The 14,161-nt window shown below is 42.9% G+C and overlaps 1 protein-coding gene across 3 annotated transcripts in view; it reads right to left on the bottom strand.

Annotated features, from left to right (window-relative positions):
• Positions 1-14,161, bottom strand: part of col6a4a (collagen, type VI, alpha 4a) — a 69,496-nt gene that overhangs the window by 41,438 nt on the left and 13,897 nt on the right. For 2 of the 3 annotated variants that reach the window (XM_030395245.1, XM_030395246.1), the window contains exon 5: positions 8,978-9,023. The exons of the other annotated variant lie outside the window; for it this stretch is intronic. The gene's annotated coding sequence lies outside the window, so the exon portion shown is untranslated. The remainder of the gene's footprint in view (positions 1-8,977; positions 9,024-14,161) is intronic. 3 annotated transcript variants of the gene reach the window in all.

Here is a 14,161-nt window from a genome sequence, read left to right on the forward strand (position 1 = left end):
GATCATCTTCATCACACAGGAGAACAGTCAGGAAGTGACGCTGCAGGCTAATGCTAAGCTAGCAGCAGGCTAACACTAAGCTAGCCGTGCTGTCTTTTAGATGCTAATGTCGGCAGGTGCAGCAAAAACACAGCAGATTTGTGACACTGCATTTGATTTTCTGTTTAGAATGATAAATGTGACCTTTCTAATCCTGACAGTCTGATTTCTGCGCAGCTGTGGACAGATGTGAAAAGGGGCGGAGCTCTTCACACTGCAGCCTCTGGCATCATCGTCATGAGATAAATTGACTGTTGCCGCGACCGCAAAGAATTAAACTCTCCTCCAAACAAACCAGCTGGACTCAGATGCAGAGTTATTGATGAGCTGTTGCAGCTGGTGAGCGAACTCACAGAAAGACGTGGTATTTAACCAGACGGGAGACATTTTGAAGACACACATCAGAAAACTCTGTGACCGTCTCAGCCTTTGTTTTCCTAAAATATGTATATTTGGTTTCACACCTCTGTTCACGGACACTGACTTGATAAGATCTTTAGGATTTGGGCTCTTGGAGAAGTTTTCCTTCAGGAGTCAGATGACCTGCGGTAAAAAGTCCAACTCATGAAACACTGGACTTTCACCCAGGAGACCGAGTGAATTAAGCTTTTTAAAGGTTTTCTGTATTATTTTCCGTCACAATTTGTTTAGGTTTAGGAAACAGAACTTGTTTATGTTCAGGAGAAGATCATTTTAGGGTTAAAGTAACAAGTCTTGCTGTGGGTCTCTGGCAGGTTTAATTTCGGGGTTAAAGTTTGAGAATTTATCCAAAAGTTCCAGGACGGGGAAAATAAGAGCTTGTTAACAGGCAGTGGATTGTCCGGGCCTCCCAGCAGTGGGACAAACACCTTCGAAAGGAATGTTTCACTTTTGTTCAGCAGCTTCTCCAACACGATGGATCCCTCGGGTCAGAACTTGTTCTGAGAGGAGATTTCATCTGTGAGGTCAGAGTTCTCCGTGTGTCTGCAGTCAGTCATCATTTGTTTGGTAAAGAGTTTGACTGAGGAGCTGGAAGCTAAACTAAAACTCAACTCTCCAACAGAAAATAAACAGTCCATCTGCATTTGACAACCGTTCTCCTGGTTCTGACAGAACTCTACATTCGTCCCTTCTATAATTGTTATTGCAACTCATTTCTGGATGCTTTGACTGTCATTTTTTGGCTCTGCTGCTGAAAGAAACTGAAATACCGTCACCGTCACTGGAGAAGGAAGCAGCTGTTTGGGATTAAGAGCAGCGGACTCGTCCATCCAACCTGACCGTTTGGACCGCCCCAGGGAGGAGGAAAGTCAGAATAAGAGCCCGGCTGATCCAGCTCGGTTTAAGGCTGCTTCCAGCTAATGTCTGGTCACAGGGAAAGGAAATGGGACTCTGGCTACAAATCAGCGTGTTGTCAGACGCTGTTGTACCCACGGAGACCCGTCTCCACCACAACATCTCGGATCAGGCCGTGTTCTGAGAGCAGGACTACAGCTGGACGAGGCGAGGTGGACTCAGTGTTTACAACATCAATGCTCGGTGCTCACACACAGTCACAGTGTTTCCCAGATGTCCAACTTTACCACATCATCATCATCTCATCATCATCATCATCATCATCATCATGTTGCTTCTGTTCAGTCACCCGAATGCAGATTTACCTTTTTGTTCTTTCTTTTCCGTCTTCCTTCCTCCTCGGTGATGTTTGTCTTTGTTCTGTATGAAACCCAGACGGGCCGGCTGAACGTCACCGGGTCTGTTTGATCTTTTAAAAAGGTCAGTAGGTGCAGTTTTTACTCTCTCATAAACAGGACGTTACATATTTGTGGGGCTTAAATCAACATGTTCGTCAGGGTCGTGACTTCATTGTTCTTAAGTGCATTTTCTTCCTCAGTTTCAGAAACTCCAGAACCAGAAAGTGCAGGAGGATCGTCCAGGTCCGGTCCACACACTGACTATATGATCCAGTTATGTATTAATGATGCTGCCACCCACAGCTGCAGGTCCTTTGTTTTCTACTCCAACAAAAACTACAGATCTCAGTTCAGTCTTTGGGTTTCAGTCATTCTGTAAAAAAAATAGATTCAATGAAGATTCAAAAACTAGATTCAGATGTGCGAAAACTTTCCTCAGTCCAAATCTTCATTCCGAGAATACCATGGCTCAGAACCAGACTGCCGGATAGCTTTAAGGTAAACTGGGGACAGCCGACTGCTTTTATGGCGACCGAGAACAGAAGTTTTTCACATGACGTCAGATCATCTCCACTGAAACACACATTTTAGGACAAATAATGATGTTTTCTAACCCGTGACCAGAGAGACATCAACCGAAACAAAAAACATAAAGAAACGATCAGATATAATTCATCTTAATTTATACTGGTGACTGTATTATCCATTCAGCATTAATCTTACAGTCTACAAACACTTCACTGCCAGTAATGTCAGATAATGCAACAAACACATTTATAAACCAAATATATCTACACTACAAATACATAAACACAACACTTTGTTTTTCCTCCAATTTTTCACGAGCTGAACTCAAAGACCTAAAACATTTTCTATACACACAAAAGATCCATTTCTCTCAAATATTGTTCACAAATCTGTCTAAATCTGTCGGTGAGCACTTCTCCTTTGCCGAGATAATCCATCCCACCTCACAGGTGTTCCTCAGGCTGGCCACAGGAAAAGGTCACTCTGAAATGTGCAGTTTTATACACAGCACAGCCACAGATGTCGACGTTCTGAGAGAGAGTGCAGTTGGCACGCTGACTGCAGGAATGTCCACCAGAGCTGTTGTGAATTGAATGTTCATTTCTCGACCATAAGCCGTCTCCAAAAGCGTTTCAGACAATTAGCAGTACATCCAACCGGCCTCACAACCGCAGACCACGTTAACCACACCAGCCAGGACCTCCACATCCAGCATGTTCAAAGAGTTGTGTTCATATCTTTGTTCAGTGTATAATCCAGCTGAGACAAAAACATTATTCTTAATATCAAACATACTTCTGTTCTGGTTTTTTCCTTCTTCTACTCTTTACATTTTTCTTGTGAAATTCTTCCAACGAGACGAACAAACAAAGAGATCAGTTCTTGATTAAACTGGTCGTAGCCGGTGAACATACGGAGATCAGGAGCCATGAAGGCTGCGAATCGGAGAAAAACAGACGTCTGCATAAGTCTGTTGGTGAAAAACATTTTTCAAAAAATCAATAATGATGAAGAAACTTAAATGTATTGCAAAGTTTTTGTTGATTGAAATAAAACTAAACCTTGGCACGACTGAAATGTGACTATAAGAAAGACACTAAATTAAAATCAGGTCGTCCAATTATCATGGTTTCAAAATACTCTACCCGCCCACATTTAAATATGTTTTATAGCATCAATCTCCTAAAAGCTGCAAGCAATCACGACTCTACACTGTCCAGACACTGAGCGTCCGGAGGAGGAGCAGCGGAGGAACCAGGACTGCTGGACTCAAAGTTTCAGACTGCTGCTTCAGAGATTTCCTTCACATTTGGAATGTGTTTGATGAGTTTAGCTGGAACGATACGAGTTACTATAATCTGTGAGTGACTTCCCCAAAAGACCACAACAATCATGCTGTTAAAACTTTCACAAACAAGAAAAACACATAAAAAGAGCCAATAACAGTCAGAGCTCACAGCTGCTCTCATCAGCTGTCGGCACTGTAATCTGTTCACAGACCCACCAGGAAGCCGATCTGCCCCCGGCTGCACAATTAAGACCGACCCTGGACGAGGCGCACAATACTGCGACCTCGACTGTTAGATTCACATCTTGCGAGCACATGTTTGAACAGTCGTGTGTTCCGTCTCACACATCTGAGCACCTCTGATTGAGTTCATGTGTCTGAAGAGACTGAATGTTTAGAGGAGACTGCTGTCAACACGTTGCTCCTCTCATGACTTCAGACAAATTGTGATTCTGGATCAATAACTCGGTCCCTCATCTGAAGAGTTCTACACCAACATATTCCAGCAGTGTTAGCCACATGCTGATCAAACTGTTTTCCTGGTTTGGACCTCCCAGTGAAAGCGTTCATCTGACGTCGCGTCATTGTTCTGATTCTCTGCTTTATGAATTTTCAACCGTATTCCGAGTCGGTCTTGGATTGGCTCCGACTCTTGAAGCCGTCGTAACCAAGCGAGCTCATGAGATGGCTGAAGTTTCTCTGGCAGTGACAGCGAGCTGTGGTCTCCTCTCATTCTTCAGTATGTCACTGACATAGATAGATCTTTATAATCTACATTTAAAATCTGTATATAAAAATGTGTTGCTCATTTTTTTGCACTATTCATGTAAATATGTATATACGTCGATTCTATTTTTCTTTCCTTTTTAATCATTTTGTCTATTTTGCATTTGCTTCGTCTTATAATATTCTGCTGTTGCGACAAACTAATTTCCCCGTCTGCGGGACATTAAAGGATTTCTGATTCTGATTCTGACAAACATGAACAACAAGGTGAAGGTTCACTGATGTGCCAGCAGCAACATGGAGGTTGGTCAGAGTGCACAATCTGTGAGTCACTGATAATCAGTCTGATGCAAGTCTGCACTCAGCAGAAAACACTAACATGTGTTGGTTCTGCAGCTTTTGAAGGTCCATAAATCTCGACTGTATGCTGTAGCGTCAAACACCAAGGACACCCGGCCCCCCCGGCCCCCCCCGAGCCCCCCCGGGCCCCCGCTGCCTTATATTACAAAACACCAGCACTGTGGATATTCTCCCTCCCCGGTGATTTACAGTCGGTGATTGCACTGTTTGACAGGCAGATGTTTGTGCTCCGGTTAATCTAAACAGAGGAACTTGTTATTTTTACATATAGAGATATAGAGTCCACGTTTGGAGCAGCGCTGATAGAAAACAGCCCGACTAAGAAACTAAACATTTCTGCATCGGACACAGCGAGCTCCGCCTCCACACAGTGTGTAGATGAATATAAATACCACCGAGGTATGATGCTCATGTGTGGAGCTGTATCTGGATGATGTGTCTGTAAATGTTAGAATCTCAGCCCGTGTAGGTCGACTCTGAAAGCAACTTATGACTGAGGCGGACGATTATCACTATCGATGAATTTTCTATCAGATTGCTGGTCAAACAAACTAATTTAAAATATAAAGTTTGCTCTGATGCTTCATCCTCTCACACAGCATCCAGCCAACAACACGACCTGATTGGAAACACAGTTGATTGTCTACAAACAAATCAATCTGAATCTGAAAGTAACTCGTAACTGTATAAGATATATGTAGTGGAGAGGAACTATGAGGCGACAGAGCAGCACCTGAGTTAACTGCAATTAATAAATAACTTTTTTGAATACATTTGGAGAAAGATTTGTTAATACGAGTCGCCTGACATCGACACACACTTCAGGTTATTGTTGCACATGTCTGGTATCAGAGAGAGGAATCAAGAGGAGAGTTAGAGTGACTGAAGGAATCTAAACCTTGAACTCATTTAGAAAATAAAGTGATATTTGAGATTATTCCTCTTGATACGTGAGCTGTGTGCTGATCATGTGTGTTCACAGCCAGACGTTGAAGGCCAGCTGAGCAGACACATTGCTCAACATGTTGACATCCAGACGGACATGTGGACACGGTCCCAAAGAAACAATTACTGAGAGGTGATTAGTTCAGCGATTCACAAACTGTTCACACAGGACTGCCAACATGGCTGTCAGAGCACAAGAAAACCAACGGAGATCTGACCTCCATCCAGTTGGAGTGTCTGGCAGCTCTGTCCTGTTAAAACGCTGAGGCTTACCACATCATTCAACTTTACTGCGCTGGAGCTGTTTTAAAACAGAGAGGGAATACTTAGAAAGAGAAACAGACGGTTTTTAAAAAGGCTAGAAGCAGCACAGAGTAACAATCATCTCCTCTAAACAGATTAAATAAGTGAAATCCACCAGCGGACTGTTCGTCCTCTCGTTAGCTCGCTGCAACATTATCCACTCATTCAGCCGTGCAGACGAAGAAACCGGAGCTCCGCTGATTGAGAATACTTGTGGTTTCTGAGAGTTAGCAGCGAGCACCTCAGAGGTTTCAGTAAAATATGTTAGTCTCCACAGACAACTAGTGAAATATTTAATGGTCTGCTGTTAATGCAGCGCAGGCTGAAGGTGGACAGAACCTGTGGAAACATTAAAGCAGAGAGGAGTGACAGAAACAGCAGCAGGGTGTCAACATATCTGAGTCTGTTTATAAACCTGCACTGCTCGATCCTGACTCCCATCACAGAGCCAGTCTGTTTCATTCTGCTTCCAAGGTAAAGATGATTTAAAGTTCAGAGAGAGCACAATCTTAACAACTAACAGAACACCACCAGCATCATTTAACAACACGCTCTCCATGCACACACTGAGTGTTTTAATTACAGGAGGTCACACGTCTGAGGACTCAGTGGTTCAACACATTAAATGCAGATGCATCACTGAGAGGCCTGATCCAAACTGCGGTCGAGGCATCAGCGTCTTATTGGCTGCTTTCTGTTTCCTATTAGAGGTGTTGAAATGTCTCGATCCAAAGATGCATCGTGGTGCGGACGTGGAAGATCGGAACATGATCAGGAGTTTGCAGCCTGAGCTGACGGTTGATTAACTGGATTGTTGCAGCATTAAGCCCTGAAATGAACTGTGGGCGAACATTAGGCCAAGATTACTTTAGCTGGGCGGTGAGGTGGAGAGAAAAATAAAGCACCCAGACTTTTAAAACCAGACATTTTCGTATTTTATGAACTTGCTGGACAAACTGGACAAGACGTAGGCTGCGTTTAAAATCAGCCTATGAGGCCATTAAACAGTGTTAGAATACAATAAACTTGAGGTGCCACGTTAGAAGCTTTGGCCTGAAGTGAACGTTTGCAGAAATTAAAATACAGGAATCCCAAGAAATCCGGTATGAATGGAGGAAACATGATTAAGTTCTGAGGTGGCCACACAGATTCTGGTATTGATTTTATATTGTCGACTGTTGGAGTCTGATTTTTAAAGGACTTTCTAAATAAAAAGTGAGTTCTGACTGAGGATGCCTCACATCCAGAATGGTTGACAGGTGAATCGTAATCAGATCAAATTGTGAAGCCAGTGAAGATTCATGTGTCACAGTGAGCTGAATGTCCTTCAGTTTTGGACAGTTGGAGATCTATTTTAAGATTAATTATGAACAATAACATAACTGACATGCAGCCCTAAATCAAACTGAAACCAGCTACAAGCCGATAGAGGTGATGAAACTTTAGATAGCAACTAAAACTTCACCTTGTGAAAAAACATTTATTCTAATTGCAGGGAAACTTCTTGATTTCTGGGTTTTATCAAATCATCAAGTATCAAAGTTGATGTCTGACCTGCTCGTCTGCTTTTTCACTGGTTGCATTTATTATTATTTTTTAGATCTATTCACAGTCTGATTAAATGATTTCACACTCTGAACACTGATTATATTCAGATTTGACCGTCTGTGGCCTCTCTAGACAACTGTGGAGTCAACAAGCTGATTAGAGGAGAGATCAATCTTTCCATGGAACAACATGTTTATTTTTCCACAGTTTTCCTTTTTTTAAATGTAGAAAAAACCTCCCTGCACATTTCACCACTTCAGGACTTCATCAGAAACAGAAATCCTTCATTTGATCGCAGCGGGGGAAACTGCATGATGCAAAAGAGAAGTTGTGCCGTCGGCCTGAACGGTTTGTCCTGTTTACGGTCACAGTATGTCGATAGATCGGGTCGAAGAACCAGTTATATTCTGATCCCTCCTTGTGATAATGTGAAAGCTGCTTTCTGTCAGCAAGATTTTCATTGTCAGAATCAATCTGAAGCTCTGTTTGATTTGTTTAGTCTGGATTCAGTCAGTCTGAACACTGAACCTGATAATAAAAACAGGAATGTGGTCTGTGACGCGCAAACAATTGTTTTTTTTTTTGTCCCATTTATTTGATGGCATTCTGACTTTGTACGTTGTTGATCTGCAGCTTTTTCTCTGTTGATTTCTGGGTCACGTCTCCCATGAAGAAGAAGAACAGGAACGCTGCCCAGCGATCGTTAAAGAGGAACATTTAGGATAAATGGAGAATTGTTTCCTCACAAGAGAGTGATGAGACAAAGCTGATCCCAGATCTCAAACCGAGTTGAAAAGACGACATTCACGCCCCCTACAGCGGGTCGAGCTCGTCCAACCACTTCTGACGGGGCAGATGCTTCCAGGCGAGCTGTGTGAAGCCATTTGATGAGTTTTCCGTTATTTGTCCATTCTAAAACAATGACCACGATGACTGAGTTTTCTTTATTCTTCGGGGGGAGATGCTTCTTTAAAAGAACTGAGACTCCCAATTCAGATTGTATCTGCAGGACATTCCTCATCAAGGATTTCCTCAACAGATCAAGAAAGCAGAAACATCCTGGAGAAAGTCAAAGCTAATTTTGTAATTATGGTTGCAGCTCGAACCAAACAGCTCTCTGCTGAACCACAAATCCACACTTTCCATGACAAAACCTCTAACTAAAGCATCACGTGGTGTTGAGAGACCACCAACATCAGCTTCAGTTACAGATTAGTTTCCACTCGAAGTGTTAAAAACCCCCAAACTCATCACAGAGGACATAACCAGAGGAGGTGAGATCTTTTCTGGACAAGAGAACAAGAAAAGTTACCTCCAAGTGCCTGAAGTGACACTTTCATCAAACACAGGAGGTTTTATGGCTGATTTCAAGTGTTGGATGCATGTTTTGTTATACAGTGAAAGCCTGTTGTGGTGATGAATTTGCCAAGCAACAACGGCACTGAGCTGCAGAGGTGGAGAGGGAAACCAAACATCTGTCACAGGGTTCAGGCCTCATGGCTGGATGAGTGTCTCACAGCAGTGAGTGTCAGAGTGTTAGTGATGGACGGAGGCGATAATGTGATACCTGGCACAGATTCACTTCAGCAGGACGTCCCGACAGTCTGATGATCCTGGAGGAGAGAAGAAGAACGACGGCATGAAGCACAGAGAGCTCAACACACTCACGCTAAACCTGCTGCAGCAGTACTGTAAATATTAACACAACTACTGCGCTGCTTTTACTACAACTGTAACTGATACTACCATCGCTTCCTTAACCAAGAATGCCTCTTTCACAACTAATGATGAGAGTTCATACCACGAGGAAATCAACGATCTTTCAGAGTGGTGTGAAGAGAACAAACTGAGATTCTGGTCAGCTCCCAGAGGAGCCGGACAGAATCTGTTCTCCTGATTCTTCTTCTTTTTTAAACTCTTCTTCAGTTTGAGATGTGTATACAGAACCAAAAGTGATTTCCTGATCTGAGACTAAGTTCCACCCAGGACCAGATAAACAGGAAATAAATCATCAGCTATCAGCCAGATGAGACCCCAACCAGCATCTGTGTGTGTGTGTGTGTGGTCTCCTGTTTACACTGGTACTCTTAACAGACTCAACATTTAGTTTGTTCAGTTTACAGTCCCACCATCACACCTGCTCAGCTGCTCTCCCGTCTCACTAGCCGTTTTTAAACAGCGTCTCCGCATTATCTCCGAAGCGGTGGTTCGGCAATTCTCCTCCGATGGTGATTCACACAGAGCGAAGCATCTCCGCCTTCACGTGTGCAATTCACACAGAAAGCCGGCGCTGCGGCTCCTAAAGAGGCGTGACGGTACACGTCATGTTGATGACGACGGTGTTTCCCCGTTAATCCAAAATCCGCGGACAGTTTATAATCATATGAATGCTGTTATAATGTGTAGTGATTGAGATCCTGACCGACCAAACAGTGAGTGAAGTTTTTCGCGCTAAATTACATAATTATACATAATCACCATCAGTAAACAGGACGCTGTCTGACTCTGTCACTCGCGGGGACGGAGGCTGTTTTCTGGGGGAAAGTTCCCTAAAGTCTCGGTCAGGAGAGCTGATGGTCACGGTGATTTATTTTCATCACAAACACTCTGTGAGTTAAAGTTTTTTGCCAGTGACAAATGCTGTTTTTGGAGCAGAAATGTGAGGAAGACTCAGTAGGACAGGCGGAGGACAGACAGGAGGACAGACAGGAGGACAGGGGGAGGACAGACAGGAGGACAGACAGGAGGACGGACAGGAGGACAGAAGTTTCTCCACGTACAGCTGTAGTATTTGTTTTCCTCATATAAGTTGCTAAAGACAGTTACAGTTACTACGTTACTGTTGTTCGGTCCTGTAATGTTGCTTTGTGGGACATTTCTCTGTATTTAGTTGAGTGAAGGACCTGTGCAGTTATCAGACTGTCAGACCGACACGCCCTCGCTCCGCGCCTCCAGATTATCCGTTCACACTGGGACGGCTCACCAATAATGCGGCCCTGATACTACCTCCAGAGGCGGATCAGCGCCGGGGCCAAATTCCCCCCCTCTCCTCATCTGAAACTTTCACACAGAGGAGGGTGCAGAGAATTGGCGCAGGATCCCCGCATGCAGACGGCAGTGTGAAAGTGGCTGCTGATGGTCACATACATGTCGTGTTGTCGTGTTGTCTTGTTGCCAGGCGCTAACGGCCTAAAAGCTGTTTTCTAACCGCCATTCAACAACAAAACCAGAAGAGGACAATGAAGAAGAAGAAGACGACATTATAAATGAAACCCTGCATGAAAAAAACCTTTAGCATAGAAGCTCAGGCAACATTTAGCGAACATGCTGTCCACCTGTGTAACGAGCTTCCTGAACACCTGAGGTCTGCTAGACTGTCAGCTCAGTGAAAGCAGGGCTGAAGACATGACTGTTGACTGTGGCTTTACATTTGGTCAGACACATAACCTCGTTATTATCTGTAACTAACTCTGTGATTACTTTTGTTGTCGTCCTGAAAGGTATTTTATTTCATCAAACTTTTGCTTTGCTTTACTGTCATTTCAAATCAACTGAAGAAATTTCTAACGTCTAACAAACTAACTGCGCTACTGTCAGTCAGTAGCAGGTAGTAGTACCTGGCCTCCTACATGTGCAATTTGTTTACATTCTTGTTCAAGGAAGTGCTTACAGCTCATCCTTACTGATGACATCACACCTGTTGTAAAAAGAGCGGCCTGGTTCCAACTGGTATCTGTGACGTCTCTCTGCCTGAATCACACCAACAACATCTGAACAGACGCAAAGATCCTCAAATCTGATACAACACTACAACAAACCAGTGACGGGTTCCTTCTCTGCAGGTTGTGAAGAAGTACACGACAACACACAGAGAGTCTCCAGAGTGTGTAGAAGAATCAGAGGGAGTAACCCACATCCTGAAACAGTCCTGATCCTAATCTGATCCTCTGATTGGCTCCAGCCTCCACCGACTCTCCTCGCTAATGATCGTACATTTAGAAACATAAACTCTGACCAAAAAAGGCTTCACTCTCTCTCTCTGTCTTCTGTCACACACACACACACACACACACACGCACACACACGCACACGCACACACACACACACACAGGAGAATAACAATGTAAACATCTGATGATGAGGGATTTAAGCCGTGAAATAAGCGAGTCACTGTTAAGCCGAGTTCACATTATGAGAGATAAACAGCTTTTGTGTGTCTATATTGTGTATACGTTGTGTTGATGTATGTCTGGTATGCGCTGCCTGGAGCTGAACGCTCACATCTGTTGACCTTTGACCTGAGCTGATCTGAGCCGACAGCTGGAGGCTGCAGGTAAAGATAAAGATAAAGACAGATTGTGATGCGTGTAGAGATAATAACATAAATTAAACTCATAAGAATACCTTCATATAACACTTTATTAATGTACAAAGACCATATATTTAATGTTTGACCTCATTAATATAGATTTTACAAAAAAAAAAAAAAGTATGCTTATTGTGACTTTAATAAGACTTTAATTTAATACTTTAATAAGCTGAAATCTTCACTGTAGCCGCCAAGTTCACTGTGTTAGCGTGCAGGTGCTCGACGACACATCGAGGGTGTAAATACAACTTATCAAACTGGGGGTGAGGAAAAAATGACTACATTTTCATTTTCTGGGTGAACTGCTCCTTGAACACAATGGCTGTAACAGAGCGGTAACAGTGACAGGCTCAAAGAGCTCTGGACGTTTTCTACAGACAGCAGATGAAGAAAACAATAAATCACAACAGCTTTCTTCAATGAACAAACACAAAGACTCAACGTACAGAGAAACAAACAGCACACAGCTGCAGTCACTGTTCTGATCCACAGACACATGATCCTGGGAATGTAGACTCACTAGTTATCATCAGAGGCTGCAAAATCTATGCAGTAATTTAATAGTAAAACTAGAATCACACCCAGTAGAGCGCATACCTCCACCAAAGGCCCCTTTTGTACTCACTCAGACACAGGCCACCTAAATACCCCAGATCCATGAAATTATTCCCTGCAAAATCAACCAAAATGTTGAACAACACCTTATCTCACAACATGATGAAAGTCAGGAAACATTCCTGCCGTCACTTTATCTGGATCACTGCACTGAAAGTTAATGGGCTCTACTCTTGGCCAAGACTCAACCTCCATCACAGCTTGGTGGATGACTGACCGTAGTTTTTGTGTAATTATGCTAACAAACCAACCAACAACCCAACCAACCAATCATCCAACCAACAAACCAAACAATCATCCAACCAACAAACCAAACAATCATCAAACAAACCAACCAACAAACCAACAAACCATCAAACCATCAAACCAACAAACCAACAAACCATCAAACCAACAAACCAACAAACCATCAAACCATCAAACCAACAAACCAACAAACCATCAAACCAACAAACCAACCAACGACCCAACCAACCAATCAATCAACCAACCAACAAACTAATCATCCAACCAACCAACCAACCATCCAACCAACCATCCAATCATCCAACCAACAAACCAACCAATCATCAAACAAACCAACCAACAAACCAACAAACCATCAAACAAACCAACCAACAAACCAATCATCCAACCAACCAGTCAACAACTAGAGCTGTCCCAAATGATTATTTTTCAGACAATTAGCAATTATTCTTTTGATTAGTCGACTAATCTAATGATTAATTTTTCAGTTACTTATTATTATTTCACACTACTTGATCAATGTCACTATTCACACAATATGAATATCAAAACATTTCTTCATAACATTTCAATATTTATTAAACATTTCTTTGATAGACCATTGCTCCTCAAGAATCTCTCCAAAATAAAATTCTGTGTGATGAATTAAGTTGTGATGATGCCAGATGCAGCATCTTACAAAATAAATAATAAGAAATGTCACCCAGGAGGTTTACCAAATGTATGACATGTATGTCTAGCCTTTGTAAAATAGTGCACTGAACAGCCGAGCTCTGGTCACATGATCTCATGCTCTTTGGCCTAAACATTTCTATATTTAAACACTCAAACATCTTCACTCCCCTGCAGATCATCCAAAATGAAATAAAATGCAGACAGATCTGCATTCCGACATAAACAATCAGAGACCTCACAGAAGCATTTTGTTCTGGTAAGTTTGCTCAACATACCTTAAACGCCAGCTTTCTCTTCAGATTGTATGCTAGCATCCAAACAGTACAGTTATTTCTCTACTGTGCAACCGAAAGACGCGGGCATAATTAGGTCAGTGTTAGCTTCCCTACAACCGGACGTGCTAAAAATTCTTCTTATGGGACCCGGATATTACGCACGAGGTAGTTGAGCCTGTTTTGCCTTGTATTGGTTTCTTGAAAATACAGAAGCTACATGTCGACACAGGATACATGTTATGTTATGTTAATGATTGGGCGTTCAATGGGGCTACGAAGGGATGATATTCTCAGCCTCCGCAGGTCCTTCCACTTCGGGATATTCGCCTACCCCCTCGGGTGTTTGGGACAACGTGTCGACGCAAATTATTCATGTCGATGGCTTATGTTGTTGATTACGTCGACCACATCGCGTGTCGTCCCAGCCCAACCAACAACACAACCAACCAACCAACCAGCGGCCACAGGTGAAATCATAACCTACTTGTTGGATGCAATAAAAAGAGGAACGCTGCACAAGAAACAAAAGATTACAATAAACTGACTAATAACCTAAAAACCCATTTTTACA

The sequence above is a fragment of the Sparus aurata genome, chromosome 17 (assembly GCF_900880675.1).
Source record: "Sparus aurata chromosome 17, fSpaAur1.1, whole genome shotgun sequence".
In the NCBI taxonomy this organism is placed as follows: domain Eukaryota; kingdom Metazoa; phylum Chordata; class Actinopteri; order Spariformes; family Sparidae; genus Sparus; species Sparus aurata.